This window comes from Mizuhopecten yessoensis, unplaced genomic scaffold, assembly GCF_002113885.1.
Source record: "Mizuhopecten yessoensis strain PY_sf001 unplaced genomic scaffold, ASM211388v2 scaffold2369, whole genome shotgun sequence".
NCBI lineage: Eukaryota > Metazoa > Mollusca > Bivalvia > Pectinida > Pectinidae > Mizuhopecten > Mizuhopecten yessoensis.
The window spans coordinates 270,075-287,386 of NW_018404512.1; the positions used below are offsets into that span (position 1 = coordinate 270,075).

The window sequence follows — 17,312 nt, forward strand, 5'->3', positions numbered from 1 at the left end:
GCTCGACATGCAAAACATAAATAACAACTGCATTTTCCACGAGCAACACTTAATTGATTTTTTATGGAATTGATCAAGTGTATGTATGATATAACCACTCGCAGAAAAGATCAAGTGCATATTTTTCCTACTTGCTATTCTCGGTAATCTACTCGCAAATAGCGAGTCATAAAGAGTGAAATTTGAGGCCTGCTGTTAGCATTTTATACCCAGAAATGGGTATTGTTAGCATTTTATACCCAGAAATATGGGTACTGTTAGCATGTTCTACCCAGAAATGGGTACTGTTAGCATTTTACACCCAGAAATGGGTATTGTTAGCATTTTACACCCAGAAATGGGGATTGTTAGCATTTTACACCCAGAAATGGGTACTGTTAGCATTTTACACCCAGAAATGGGTATTGTTAGCATTTTATACCCAGAAATGGGTACTGATAGCATGTTCTACCCAGAAATGGGTACTGTTAGCATTTTATACCCAGAAATGGGTACTGTTAGCATTTTATACCCAGAAATGGGTACTGTTTGCATTTTAAACCCAGAAATGGGTACTGTTTGCATTTTATACCCAGAAATGGGTACTGTTAGCATTTTATACCCAGAACTGGGTACTGTTAGCATTTTGTTCTGATGTACCAAGCTAGAAGTCTCAATACGCAGGAGCAAAGTCTGCCAGCAGTGAACTTGACCTTTGTGGACAGTACTGTTATAATGACTTCCGTAGAGACTATATATGTTTGTCTGAATTATTACAAAATTCATGTCTGTACAAGGTAGGAGGCAGTACTCATTAAAAATTCACAGCAATGCAGCATATTTAATAACACACATAAACAAATACTTGCTGTCTACCATTTATACTGTGTAAACGTAATACATTGTACGTACCAGGACACAGACAAAGTCTGGTAAACTTACCCTGTACTAACACAATACCAGGACACAGTCATACACAGTTTGGCTAACTTAGTAGATCAATTTTAGAACTGTCATTATTTATAAAAGATATTTGTTTCACAAAAAAATTGAACAAGATGAATTCATTTTCATCCAATCCTTTTATATATATACTACACAATAAAACTTGTTAGATCAAGATTGTTATATATGGTATTCAGTTATGTTTGTGCAACAGTTGTCAGGTATTCTAAATTTCATTGTCAGAAATCCTGTTATCCAGGAACGTCCAATTAGACAACAGGATGTTCTGTTGTCGTGCTTTGCAGGGAAAGTGACATTGTAGGTGTGTTGTGCTTAGTAATCAATGCAGCACAGACATTGTGTTATGAGCCATATGACTAAGATATATAAAGTTATTGGGGAAAACATGCCATTCATTTACATATAAATGAAACATTAAATGTAGCAAATTAATTCACTGGAACCAATGTCACACCGTTATGGTAATTATTTAACAGAGATAACTAGTCCAAGCACCAGATATTAGCTATACAGGTTTGTCGCTCTAGTATTGGAACATTTAGATGACTGTTTCTGATTCTGCTGGAATTCCTCAGCTCAACCCCACTGTCAGTATATAGCACTAGAGTGATGACAGAGCCTGTAGTCCAGGGTTTGACTCCTAGCAGTCAGGTTTTGGAGACAAAGTGTTCCTGTAACTTGTACATAGTTGTCCACAGTTGTTTTTAATCTAATATGGAAGTCTTTAAAGGACAACATTGAGTTTGCTTTTGTATATCAAATCTGGTATACAGTAGAAATAGACACAAATTGTGTAACTGTAAATCTGGTATACAGTAGAAATAGACACAAATTGTGTAACTGTAATATATACAGGTATAGCCTTTGTCCAATTTGGCATTTATGGTCTGCAGAAGATGATTTAAATATTTTCTCATTTAAAAATCCTGTGAGTTTTAGAATAATATCACTGTGCAGAATTCATAGCAAAACAACATAAATAAATACATATGAAAAATTACTTATTCAATAAAAAAAAGAAGATATTTTTAGATCCATATCAATCTTTTTGAGTCAACATATCTTTGAAGTTAAAAGCTTAAAAAAAATGAGTATGTAATATGCATCTTGCTTAAGTATACAACCTTTGAATTACTCAGGTATGTATATGTACTATAATTTGTACGCATTGCTTAATACTTTATAATGAAGTTTTGTAATCATGCATGCAAAATATTGATACATTGATAATTTCAATATATCAGTAAACACAATTTTTTTTATCAGATCAAAACATTACCATAACATTTTGTCGGTTTATACTAGGTGTATGTGGCAGCGGTTTACCTGTGGGAGACACTACCTACAGTATAGATCAATAGATTTTATTAACACTGAATTATGTAAACAATGTGTTCATGACGGGTGTAGATGCATGTTTGTAAGATGTATTTGGGACATAAGTAAAATATATTCATGACAACATAAGTAAAACATATTCATGACAACATAAGTAAAACATATTCATGACATGTTTAAGATATTTGTAAGATGACTATTTAGGACATATGTAAGATATTCGTAATATATATATATGTATTTGGGACATGTTTAAGATATTCGTAAGATGTTTCAAGAGTTTTTAAAATATGTGTTATAGGGTTGTGTTCAGGAGAGGTTAAGGACTTGTCTAGGATGTGAAGGGCGGTTTTGTACTTAATATTATTATATAGTCCTGCGGCTTTTGATTGCTGGTGTTGATATGTCAGCTGAAATACTTGACAAGGTACATTAAGATGTGTACAATACGATCCTTGTTGGTGTGTATATACATGGTGTGTATTGTAATTATTAAGTTATCACAAGGTATACATACAATAACTTGTAGAGAATCATGTTTTATGTCGCTTGATATGTGGTGTTTTGATCGCTCTGTGTACCTGTAGGGTTCTACACAAGTCCTTATGTTACACAAAGATAAATTGAAATAATTAACATTGTACTATGTTGCTGTTTGTTGTGATTAAATCGTGTGTAGACAAGGTTTTGGTGCAGTGTCACATTAATCGGTCAGTCCTTTAAGGTGGTCCTCTAGCCATGTCTACGTTTGACAACAACCCTTTGTTGTAGCTGTCATATTTTAGTTGTTAGTGAAATCCATTGATGTATAGGTAGGTATACATGTGTCAGCTATTTAAATATACCGGTGAGAGTCCTAATGTTAAAGGTTTCCTAGGATATTTTCATAAAAAAAACACCCAATAAAAACTTTGTTATTGTAGCTGTTTTTTGCGTCCTGTCGCCCGTCACAAGGAGGGGGGGGGGGGGGCTAAATATACTATTTAGTGTTCCATCTCATACTGATATTTAATCATTCTTAGCTCTCCACCACTGGGTCACGGGTTCAAGACCCATGTGGGGCAGTCCCCTTAGGAACTCGCCGTTGGTTGGTGGTTTTTCTCCAGCTTTCCTCCACCATCACACATGGCACGACCTTAAATGACCAGAGCTTTTAATAGGACGTAAAACATAAATAAACCAAACCAATATAACATTACCTTAAAGTACACATTATTGGGATTCAAAAATATTTCAAAAGTTTACCTTACTTATTTTCTCTGATTGGAAAATATCATTCAATTTCTTATTCATATTTATTGCGATTGACTTTTGAAAATCAGAATTGATAATGACGAACATTACAGGAAGCAGGTTAATTAACGGAGGTGTTGTTCGTATTGATCCTCAATATAAATCCCCGATAGAGACGGGCACGACGTACGACACTGATTGGCCAGTTGTTATTGTCTCCACCGTGATTAGAACCATCAGATAGATCTCCTACATCTCCCGTAGGAAGATGGCCACGGTGTTTATTTTACCGGTTGGGACTGACTTATACGGAGGAATCCTGTTCCTATTGAATTTGATGGGATTATATTGGTGTAGTTATTGATTATTAGGCATCATGGGTAACCTTGCTAAAATGGCTTGTCAGGTTCTCGGTGATAGGCCAGGACTGGGCAGTGGTAGTCAGTGTCATGGACCAAATTAATCACGCGATGAATTTAATTTGATAAATCACATTATTTATAATTACTTGCCAATAAGCCATTGTTTCCCTATATAGAAGCACATGAGTGGCCTGATATAGATGTTTGACCTTTTACTATAAATCTACATCTTCTAATTCTCCTGTCAGCTTGGTCCATATAATGATAAACCTGTAGCCTCTTACACAATCTACAAATGTAGATCACAAACAGTAACTTTTTCATAGTATTGGTTTAAATATTCATAAATGAACAAGAAAACTAAAGAATTTACATTGACCTTTAATTATGGGAGAAGGTTGGTGATAATTGACCACAGTTTTGAAAATCTATAGAATCAAATACATAATAAACCAAGTTATAATTGGGAAGGATTCTCACCCCACAGCTTCAGCAGGGACCTGTCTTATCATGTATATATATAGCAGTCAAAATATTGGCACATCCCTAATTGAACACTTAAAACCTTAAATGTCCAAACCTTCTAAAATATGGTGCTATTTAGATTATTGATATGTATTGCCTTAAGCGACACATCTTTAACATTTCAGATCGATGCACATTCAAGATTCTGATATTATTCAACTGATTTGAACATGAATACAATCTTGTGAATACATTTGTGGGAGGATTATTCATTACTTATATAATTACAATAAATGTTATTGTATTTCATTGTTTGAACAGATAAACAAATACTGGCCATTAGACATTTACATTTTTGAAGACAGTTTTTGGTGAGATTTGTCCATTGATGATGTATAACTAGGCTGGCGCTCTCACTGGCGACCAGGTAGCACGGACCAGGTAGCGTGAGGTAGCGTGGACCAGGTAGGTTTGCTGGTTACAGCACCACTACAGTTTTGAGGTCCCAGGTTCAAATCCTGGTCTGGCTGTTGCATGTTTCCTTTTCTATAATGCAAATCAACGTCCCAATAATATTGGTCAGCTTTTTATTTACAAGGCAAACAAATAGCACACCAAACTGTTAAAAAGTAGTCTTCAGATCTTAAAGTCAACTGCTGATGAAAATCAGTAACTAATAATGATAATTGCATTTAGATTTCACCTAACCCGAGTAAAACCACCTTATTTCTGATACTGGTCAAGGATGTTAATGAAGTTATAGGGAACTAGGATTTTATTTGATTATGAGGTATGAATTTTATGTTCAAAACTATCTGATTAAAATGTGGTAGTTTTTCTATGAGAATCGCAGCCAATCTGATTCTATCCCGAGTATGTTTTACACACTTGACACAGGAGATACTGTATTCCCTGTACATATTTGACCTGGGCTATGATATACAGTACTAGTGAGATGTATTTACTTGTGATAAGTACCAATCTTCAACTGTCACTCTTTCCTACTAAGGTCTTTGTTTAGGAAATGTGTACAAGTATAAACTAGCTTACTGCATATATACACCTGTACCCCAATTACCTACGTATACCTGTTCAACAGGTGAGTAAGGTGAAAACCTAGGTGCCTCTTAGCTGCCAACCCGGGGCAGACAGGTATATAGTTACCCAACAATTAATGTTTAACTTAAACAAGGATTTAGTGAGGTCACACTGTATGTAGTGGGCCTTAACTCATCTGTTCAGTGACAAGGGCAACTTAAGCTCAACAGAATCAGTTTTTGCCATTTTACTTTCTATGTAAATTGGTACAATGCCAACACAGAAATAATGAAAGTTGATCATATATATACAGGGAACTGATGTAAACATATGATCATATATATACAGGGAACTGATGTAAATATATGATCATATATATACAGGGAACTGATGCAAACATATGTTCATATATATACAGGGAACTGATGTAAACATACGATCATATATATACAGGGAACTGTTGTAAACATACGATCATATATATACAGGGAACTGATGTAAACATACGATCATATATATACAGGGAACTGATGTAAACATATGATCAACTGATGGGAAACTGGAAATACACATAGAATTGGTGCCTAAAATTGATTTTTTCTTTTTTTCTTACCGGGTATTTTTTTCTTTTTTTAGATAAATATGATCAATATACAGTTTAATAATTTCAGCAAACTAGATAATCTAGAGACACCATGACTACAATTGAGGTGGGTTTTTCAATACTTTACAAACTTTAGATAATTTCTACATACTAGACAACCGAGACGCAGTTAGGTGGTGGGGAGCTTATTTAAAGTACACAGATGGGACTGTGAATATATGTGTGCAATAATTTAAAGTGATGAGAAACTGAAAGTAGGCAGGTATATCTATTAGAGGAATTTCCTGAACATACATTTAACGTTAAACTAAATGAACATTGTACTTTCATGTTAAATTGAAATCCATTTCGTTGATCATGAAAACATGTCACCTGTTTTGAACCAGTCCTGCTTTCAATGACCAATAACACAGGTAGTAGTTATAATACAGCAACATGAGGAAGATTTTGAAATGTAATTCTGATGGTAAACTTGAGTAAGTAACCAATTAGATTGATATTTAATTACTATTCAATATAACTGTCAGCTTATGTTAATGTGTTAAGATGGCTGATGAGCTATTTATGACTTCTATGGTACAATCTCTACTCTAATGAGCTTTTCATATGTTTCTGAATTGATCTACCTGTGAATGTTTAAATGGGAGCTAACATTACACAAGATACAAGTATAGTGGCATTCTTGTGTGCTGATTGGACTACCGTGTGGTATGTCGATATCTCCAGTGAAGAGGATTTTTTTTACTACAGGTATTTGAATTACAAAATAACAATTTGCTACAATTGTATAGGAGATAACGTGTGCACAGCAATGTGGAAGATTTTATATTACAGGCAGGGAACTAGATATAACCTCTCATGTACATTAGAAAGTGTTTGAAACTATATTTTTCTTGAGGTAATAATGGAAAGACACAGCTATCAAATCTAGGAGAATGTAGTATAAAAGAAATGTTTGGGAAAAAAATTGATAGAATCTATTGAAAAGCATGTAAGTTAACCAGACTTTTTGTTAACTGTAGTCATAACTGTCTATACATAGACTTCAGTGAACCGGAAATAGCACCCGGTGCAGAAATATACCTGGAATTCTTACACACGCATTAAATACACAACACAGCAGACAGTGCTAACATTGGTTAAATACAGCAGTATCAGACTTTTACACCTTCTCAAATAAAGTAGTATGCATACCTGTATTAGACATTTACTCATTTAAGGATTGTACAAGGATGTAACGATGAATCTGATTGGTTGACATAAACTTTGTAAATTTGATAACACTGAATTGATTTTCAAATCATTAACAATTATATAAATGCTGTCGATTCAAGAACCTGCATATATGGAGGTCTTTAAGATATTAGTATTAGGTGATCGTTTATTGATCTCTATGATGTTTATTGATATTGATCTATTTTTAGAGATTTGCTCCTATACCATGGTTAAACACCATGCGTGACCCTAGCTGTATTCAGCTCCTAGATGAGAGGAACAAAGAGTAAAATCATTGAATATGGTACCTTTACATCACCTTAACTTAAAAACAGTGTCAATGGGTTAACAACATCTGTATTAGTTTTCACTTACGGGAGTTGTATGAAGATTCTAATTTATAGAAGTTGTGTGTAGATATCAATTGTGACAGGAAAAAGAGAAATGCATGGCCAGACTGGGATTCAAACTTATGACCCTCCGAACTCTAGACAAATGCTCCCCCAATTGAGCTACCTGGTCAATGACAATAGACCAAGTCCAGTTCCTCTACACAATTATAACTAATGGCAGTTGTTTGTAGATTTTAACTAGCAGGAGTTGAGTGTAGATTCTAACTAGCAGGAGTTGTTTGTTTATTCAAGTTAGAAGGAGTTGTTTGCAGATTCTAACTTTGTAGGAGTTGTCTGTAGGTTAAACTAGAAAGAGTCAATCAGAAGACGTAGTAAACACCAAGTCAGTCCTGGCCAGTAGAGTCAGGCTGGCCAGGAAACGCTATGCTTCATTTTATACCCAGCAGTTTAATTACCTCCGGAGTATAAACATTCTAAGATAAAATAATCGTTATTGGTCATTAAACCATTGGAGGAAGTTTAGTCCAAAGGTCACTGATAGTTTTCACCTTCATAAAGATTTTAATCGCTACCTGTGGAATCGTAAACCTTCTTGTATCTGTCTACCTGTAAACTCGTTATCTTCAGGTGAAAACAACCTAGGATTGGGTCCGGGATGAGTACATAATAGAAATAAGCCTTCTCATTGATCGATAAGCCCCTTAAATCTGTGGATAAAGGGGCCAGGTATATTGATGAGTGTATGTGGTGGTCAGGGTCGATTACTGGTCAATACCTTATCTCTCTAGTAGCCAATATCAGTTATCTGTTCACCTTAAACGACCTTCATTGGAATGCATTCCTTATTATTGTACATTAAATTTCTACCCCCAGCTTTGTACTTATGAAATTCAAACTGAATCTCACTTGAAAATATTCACACAGTGCTTATGTAGCAAGTTGATCTGAGAATGGGGACCATCATTCTTTTTTGGGCCAGTGTTCCTCCTCTGTGTATGAGGTTAGGGTGTGGTGTGGGGTAATGTGTTCTTCCTACTGACTTACTTCAGGAAAGGGCAGTGTTTCTACTTTATAGGTGTTCCTCCTATGTCTGGGTACTAGGTGAGGGGAGCAGTGTTTTCCCAGTAAGGGATAGGTAGGATCTACTTTCTGTTCCACTGTTTCTGTACATGTGAAATAATGTCTGCAGAGACACACTTTGGAGTCTATTCTTTATCTGGGTCACACCTACCCAAATTTGCACTACATTATAATGGCAGTTCATTCATACATTATTGATAAACTGTCAGTGCCACACTGTACAGTTTACATTTAAACATCCAGGGCCCTTTTTTTCAAACCCTGATCAACTTAATGAGAAAATCAATATTATTGAGAATCATCTTAAAATGTTAAAATGTTTCTTTATCCTTTGCATTATGATGATATAATTTGATCCCTACTCATTCAAACTTAGTAAGGAATTTTCATATATTTGAAAGTATGCTACATGAAATGTTATTGTTAATGATTGGTGAAGCTAACCAGGCTTTGTCTAGTTAGGCTTAGTGGGATGAGACTAGATTAATTCTTGTCACCTACTGAATGACTTTTATGAACATTGGAGATCCTGTATATGTGTGTTGTATCAGAAATTTGTGTAAGGTGTGATAAATGTATATTGTATAAATATCATATTCTTTTGAATGTTTATTTAAATCGATAAAGTGGACATGAATACCAGTTTGACATACATGTGAAAGATAATATAATTATGTATACAGCTTTAACAGTATATGGTTGATGGGAGTGTAAATACCTATAGTTTAGATCTTAGAATGGATAGAGTAACAGGATTGGTGCAGATCAATGAATTATTTCATCAAAAATAAAATATGTTTGTATGACATTTAAGCTGACTGTTTGTATAGAATGAACTACATTATGTCTTGTACTACAGATTGAACTAAATGTTTCACTCCATTCATCAGTGAGTCCTTGTGTCCCTTTGTTAGGGGATACCTCGTATACTCTTTTGATTATATGTGAATACCTTATGATGCGGCGTAGAGTTGTATATGCTGAATACAGGTCTTGTGCCCCACTATACAGAGTTATGACCCTTTGTCACTTTTGGATACTAAGTTGGGACCTGTGATGGCACACTGACAGTGACATTTTGACAGGAATATTCCAGTACCCATAGTGGTGTACTTATAGGGATAATCTGGGTCCTGTAGTGAGTGGCATACTGACAGGAATATTCCAGTATCCATAGTGGTGTACTTATAGGGATAGTCTGGGTCCTGTAGTGGCATACTGACAGGAATGTTCCAGTACCCATAGGGGTGTACTTATAGGGATATACTGGGTCCTGTAGTGGCATACTGACAGGAACATTCCAGTACCCATAGTGGTATACTTTTAGGGATATTCTGGGTCCTGTAGTGGCATACTGACAGGAATATTCCAGTACCCATAGGGGTGTACTTATAGGGATATTCTGGGTCCTGTAGAGGCATACTGACAGGAATATTCAAGTACCCATAGTGGTGTACTTATAGGGATATTCTGGGTCCTGTAGTGGCATACTGACAGGAATATTCAAGTACCCATAGTGGTGTACTCATAGGGATATACTGGGTCCTTAAGTGGCATACTGACAGGAATATTCCAGTACCCATAGTGGTGTACTTATAGGGTTATTCTGGGTCCTGTAGTGGCATACTGACAGGAATATTCCAGCACCTATAGTGGTGTACTAAAGGGATATTCTGGGTCCTGTAGTGGCATACTGACAGGAATGTTCCAGTACCCATAGGGGTATACGTATAGGGGTATTCTGGGTCCTGTAGTGAGTGGCATACTGACAGGAATATTCCAGTACCCATAGTGGTGTACTTATAGGGATAATCTGGGTCCTGTAGTGACATACTGACAGGAATATCCCAGCACCCATAGTGGTATACTTATAGGGATAATCTAGGTCCTGTAGTGACATACTGACAGGAATATTCCAGCACCTATAGTGGTGTACTTAAAGGGATATTCTGGGTCCTGTAGTGGCATACTGACAGGAATATTCGAGTACCCATAGTGCAGGACTTATAGGGATATTCTGGGTCCTGTAGTGGCATACTTACAGGAATATTCCAGTACCCATAGTGCTGTACTTATAGGGATATTCTGGGTCCTGTAGTGTCATACTGACAGGAATATTCTAGTACCCATAGTGGAGTACTTATAGGGATATTCTGGGTCCTGTAGGGGCATACTGACAGGAATGTTCCAGTACCCATAGTGGTGTACTTATAGGGATATTCTGGGTCCTGTAGTGGCATACTGACAGGAATATTCTAGTACCCATAGTGCAGTACTTACAGGGATATTCTGGGTTCTGTAGTGAGTGGCATACTGACAGGAATATTCCAGTTCTCATAGTGGTGTACTTATAGGGATATTCTGGGTCCTGTAGTGGCATACTTACAGGAATATTCTAGTACCCATAGTGCAGTACTTATAGGGATATTCTGGGTCCTGTAGTGAGTGGCATACTGACAGGAATATTCCAGTACTCATAGTGGTGTACTTATAGGGATATAATGGGTCCTGTAGTGGCATACTGACAGGAATGTTCCAGTACCCATAGTGGTATACTTATAGGGATATTCTGGGTTCTGTAGTGAGTGGCATACTGACAGGAATATTCCAGTACCCATAGTGCAGTACTTATAGGGATATTCTGGGTCCTGTAGTGAGTGGCATACTGACAGGAATGTTCCAGTACCCATAGTGGTGTACTTATAGGGATATAATGGGTCCTGTAGTGGCATACTGACAGGAATGTTCCAGTACCCATAGTGGTGTACTTATAGGGATATACTGGGTCCTGTAGTGAGTGGCATACTGACAGGAATATTCCAGTACCCATAGTGGTATACTTATAGGGATATACTGGGTCTTGTAGTGGCATACTGACAGGAATATTCTGGACTAGAATTGGCACACTGAAACATTCTGGGTCCTATAGTGGCCTTCTGAGAGGAATACATTTTAGATCCTTCAAATATACATTACAAGGCGGGGTTCCACCGATCAACCCATCTATACAACAACAAGACATTGGCTCTACATTTTTTTATAAATATACATTGCATAACATGTTCTATTCTTGGAAACAAATGCTGAGCTAATGACAGGATGGAAAAAGAAAACATAAACAATTACCTAGTGTTTGAAATAGCATTGAAGTGTTTTGTATTGGTGTGTATTGTAAGTGTACACAAGTGTGATGTACTAGATAAGATAGTACTCAAAGTGTTTATTTTGTAGCAGATAAGTTGTTTACCAGCCTGGAAATCCTGGTGTGACAATCACAATGCATTTCACAATAAATTTTCTCTTCCCATCAAAGCTAACTCATATTTAATACAGGCATTGAACCAAGAAACAAATTGTCTCAATTAAGTTATACATACAAATGACAAGGTGTGTCAAGTGTCTCGAAGATTCAGTAAAGAAATGGGAGATTTTTTTAAAATTTAGAGATGAATGCTCACAGGTGTTGTGGGCGGGCGACCTGTTGTTATGAATGGAAATCACTTCTGTTGGAAGGGGGTGGAAGGATGTTCAGATACATTATTAGCTCACCTGGCCCGAAGGGTCTCAAGTTCCATAAGGCCAAGGGTCATGATATTTGGTCAGTAGGTACCTGGGATGTAGTGCTATAAACTTTCATCATTAAAATGACCTTGACCTATTTTCAAGTTCACAGGGGTCAAATATGTTAAAAATCTCAAACAACAATATCCTAAGAACCATTTGAACTAGAGTCATGGTACTTGGGTATGTTATATAGACCAGCAGTGCAAATCTTTTTCTCAATTACAGTCATGAGGTCAAATGTCAACTTTAAATGCTAGTCGGGGGTCAAATGTCAACTTTGGTTAAAAGCTTTAACAATCTTCTTCTCAAGTTTCATTAGGCCCAGGCTCATGATATTTGGCCAGTAGGTACCTGGGATGGAGTGATAAAAAGTTTCCCCATTAAAATGACCCTGAAATACTTTCAAGGTCACTGGGGTCAAATATGTTAAAAACTTCAAACAACAATATCCTAAGAACCAGTTGGACTAGATTCATAATGTTTGGGTATGTTATGTAGACCAGCAGTGCAAATCTTTTTCTCAATTACAGTAATGAGGTCAATGGTCAACTTTAAGTGCAAGTTGGGGTTAAAGGTCAATATGGGTCAAAGGCTTTAGCAATCATTTTTCAAATTCCAAAAGGCTCAGGGTCATGATATTTGGCCAGTAGGTACCTGGGATGAAGTGCTACAAAAGTTTCTCATTAAAATTACCTTGACCTACTTTTAAGGTCACAGGGGTCAAATATGTTAAAAACTTCAAACAACAATATCCTAAGAACCATTTGGACTAGAGTCATGATACTTGGGTATGTTATGTAGACCAGCTGTGTGAATTGTTTTCTTTATTACAGTAATGAGGTCAATGGTCAACTTTAAGTGCAAGTCGGGAGTCAAAGGTCAAGATGGGTTAAAAGCTTAAAAATTAAAATTTCAAGTTTCAAACAACAAATTTTCAGAACCATTTAAGAGATTTTAAAATGTCTTGTGTTCTAGTTATCAAATGTGGTCTTGAGTTACCTATATGTCAGTTGCATGTAACAAAAGAAACAGGTGAGCGATACAGGCCCTCTGGGCCTTTTGTACTAAAGATGAGAGTTGACTTCTATGGATTGTGTAACATTGACAAGGCATATTTGTTGACATCTCACTGCAGTGTGTTTGTTTACACTGTCATCTCTATCTGTCAATTATATTTGTAGCTATTCATGTTTTATACAGCAAATCCTGTGTATCATCACTTCCCAAGGTAGAGGGTAAACCGTAAATAGACAGATGGTTTTTTATAGACATGTTGTTTTTTAAGGTGTATTATGCTGGTTATTATAAAGAGGTGGTCTTTATAGACAGGTGGGTTTAATGTAGGTCTCACTGTCTTGTCACCAGACTTGGGATGTACATGTAACTTTAAGTAGAGTTTTCTCTTGCTTTATAAATCATATTCTTCCTTATTGCTTTGAATTATGTGCACACAAGTGATTGAAGGTCAAGGCCGTGTGATTTGGTTGAAGGTTTGGTAGATGGGAATCATTTCTATGGGTTCTAGTTTAATACAAGGAAAATAAATGAAAAAGTTGTATTGGTTAAAAGTATAAGAAGTTAATACACAGCTGTTTTTGCATAAGATTGCCACTGATTGGTAAAACTTAACCACCAGGCTAGTGTTTAGACATATTACCGAAACAAATATACTGATTATGTCAAACAATTTGTGTGTACTTTGAATTGTTAAACAAAAGTTTACTCATTAAAATTCTTCTCTGAAGATAATACACACAGGTACCAGTGATACTGTGGTAGAGTATACATACATTCTACTTAACATTGTATAAAGCTTTTCAGTCAGTAAGATAATAGGAAAGAACAAAACACATTTTTATTCAATCTTGACTGTATTATCTATCACTTATTATTTATTTTCATAGCACCTCCTTTTTAAACATAGAGGTTTGTGAATACTGTGACAGTTCTACAAGAGTTGTATACCCTTGTACATGCAACTCGCTAAGGAAGGGGCATAACTGTGTCGGCTATGTTGTATTAGGTTTGGTCAGTGTTGTCTCCCTTGTACTCTTGTGACAAAATTATTTACATCACATATCTATTAATTATCATGCCTAATATGATAAAGTGCAGTACCTTAAGGAACAAACAAACACATTGTATGAAGCATGCTAGCTCCTCATTATCTTGTTAGCTAGTATTATAATCTTCATTCCTTTTACTTTTACAGTTTTAGGATCATCTCCATATTGAAATAATAACAGTCATCAGGGATTACTTATGTGAAACAAAGTCTTCATATCATGAATGTTTGTCCTATAAAAAACAGCCCCTGACCAGTACCAGCCAGCCAGCCAGCCAGCCCCGTTAAACTCATGACATCACAATCACCAGAATCCAAATCTCATTGCATTCATTGTGCTATGAATGCAATGAGATTTTTTTTAACTTTTATAAGACAATAAGAGTACATGTATATATATATATAAGTATATTTATCTCATGCCTGATTCTTCAGAAATAATATATTTGCTTCACACATACTCTGGAGAATAGTTATAATCTTTATTTATGCATTATTTTGTTCTTATAGCTACAGAAAGTTTAAAAAACTAACTTGAAATGTGACATTTTGAATTGAATACAATGTGCTGTACTGTATAAAGATTCAATATACGACTTATTCTAGTAAACACTTGTTTTTGACCACCACAGGTCACTTGTTCTGTTAGAAGTCAAACAAATTAAAAACGACACTATATTTATATATATAGTTACTGTACAACTAAAAATTAACAAAACAAAAAAAATGGATTAATTATCGCAACATATACACTACCTGATCTGATGAGCTGATGTCGCCAATGAACTTCTTCTGGAACATATAAGATGTTTTTGACCACTGACCATTTTCCCATCCCTTGCCTGGTAGTGGTCAGTACATGTACCTTTCCATATGGTGCTCTGTGCCAATGGATGTCCGGCTCCAGACGCGATGTTTTGTCCAGGTGCTAACACCAGCTATCGTGTCTACAATGGCACTGTATATGACTTCCTATAAACAATGTGGGGTTTATCACAATGTTTTATGTATTTCTCCCTAAAGTATTGGCACTGCTTCCTTAAAGTACTGGCACTGCAGGGGACTTCAGTGTAAGTATTGGTAATACATCACCGTCATACCTGTTAATGCTGTTCCTACACAGTGACAGTATCCAGGTGGTACTTAGTCGCACAGCACCACGGGCGGTTCCTTGCTACCTACCTCAGAGTAACTCTGAGATTATCTGTACGCTCCAGTGCTGTGTGGATGGGAGCAGTCAGTGTTGTTGAGTAGCGGGCTGTAGTCAGTGGCAGGGTTGGTACCACACTAATGCTATGGTATTCTACAGAGTAGAGTGAGTGGGGTGAGAGATGCTCCATCGGCAGTACTTCATATCTACAGGGGACTTGGCTGTATACTTCCTGTGACCAGGAAGGCTCCTTTAGTATGGAACTAAAGGCAAACTATGAGTTTTTGAAAATTCCTCTCTGAAAAGTTGTGTGGTAACTTTTCGATGGGGAATGCTAGTTCAAGGAATTCAGGGACATGTGCCTGTATCTCGCCTAGCAGACGGAAATCTCATCCTAAACACTATCACATTGACAAATTCAGGTAAGTTTACCGTTAACACTATCACATTGACAAATTCAGGTAAATTGACAAATTCAGCTTGATGCTAACCCTGAACACCATTATCAAACTGACAAATGCAGGTAAGCTCAAACCTTTAACACTAAGGAATAGACAAATTCAGGTAACATTTACCGTAAACACTAATGGATAGACAAATTCAGGTAACATTTACCGTAAACACTAATGGATAGACAAATTCAGGTAACATTTACCGTAAACACTAATGGATAGACAAATTCAGGTAACATTTACCGTAAACACTAATGGATAGACAAATTCAGGTAACATTTACCGTAAACACTAATGGATAGACAAATTCAGGTAACATTTACCGTAAACACTAATGGATAGACAAATTCAGGTAACATTTACCGTAAACACTAATGGATAGACAAATTCAGGTAACATTTACCGTAAACACTAATGGATAGACAAATTCAGGTAACATTTACCGTAAACACTAATGGATAGACAAATTCAGGTAACATTTACCGTAAACACTAATGGATAGACAAATTCAGGTAACATTTACTGTAAATACTAATGGATAGACAAATTCAGGTAACATTTACCTTAAACACTAATGGATAGACAAATTCAGGTAACATTTACCGTAAAATAAAGATTTTCTGTAAAATACCATGCGATTGACTAAGCGCAAATTCAGGTAACTTTACCTTAAATACAGAGGGATTGACAGTAACTTTACCCTGAACACTTATAGAGTGACAGGTCAGGTAACCTTTAACCTACAGTTTTATGAGAAGTTCTTTTTACACAACCAATACAATTTTCTATGTGACGTTTCGATGACTAGTACGATATATACACTGTCACCTTCATCAGACAAATGACCAATGAAGCGTATGACACAAAGGTGTAAAATGTGTACGAGTTGTCCATAAAATCGATGTCGATTTTGGCTACGCTGGAAACATATGTAAAGATAGTTGTTACATATGTACGGAAATGACTCAATTCAGCTACGCTATGTTAACACTTCGTCATAGATGTGTGAGAGTCTTTGAACCCCCTCGTCTCGATTTAGAACTGGCCCACTGCGGCGTATCCAGATGGCTTCCTTTATCTGCCGCTTGAACAGATTGTTCTCTCTGTCCAAAATTTTGGAGTTGTCGCAGTCAATCACATGGTTATGTTAACCTCCTAAACATCAACAAGGTATATAGTTTTTAGGTCCCCTGAGACAAAGTCTCAAGTGACCTAATGCGATCGCCTTTTGTACGTCGTCGTCCGTCGTCCGTCGTCCGTCCGTAAACAATTTACATTTTCGACTTCTTCTCCAAAACCCCTGAACCAATTTCAATGAAATTTTGCAGGGACCTTCCATGGACAAAGGTCAACAAAAAGAGTTGCCGGTTTAGTCCTAAGCCCCCAGGGGCCTGAGGGGCGGGGCCAAAAAGGGTCAAATTGACTAAAATTTCAAAAATCTTCTTCTC

General features: G+C 36.4%; 2 protein-coding genes across 8 annotated transcripts in view; one reads left to right on the top strand and one right to left on the bottom strand.

Moving 5' to 3' along the window:
• The window catches only part of LOC110445783 (short coiled-coil protein B-like), a 35,488-nt gene extending 20,012 nt beyond the window's left edge, over window positions 1–15,476 (bottom strand). Inside the window, exon 1 of the mRNA XM_021490572.1 lies at window positions 15,019–15,476. The gene's annotated coding sequence lies outside the window, so the exon portion shown is untranslated. The remainder of the gene's footprint in view (window positions 1–15,018) is intronic.
• Window positions 1–17,312, top strand: part of LOC110445782 — a 99,250-nt gene that overhangs the window by 14,006 nt on the left and 67,932 nt on the right. The window lies entirely within an intron of this gene.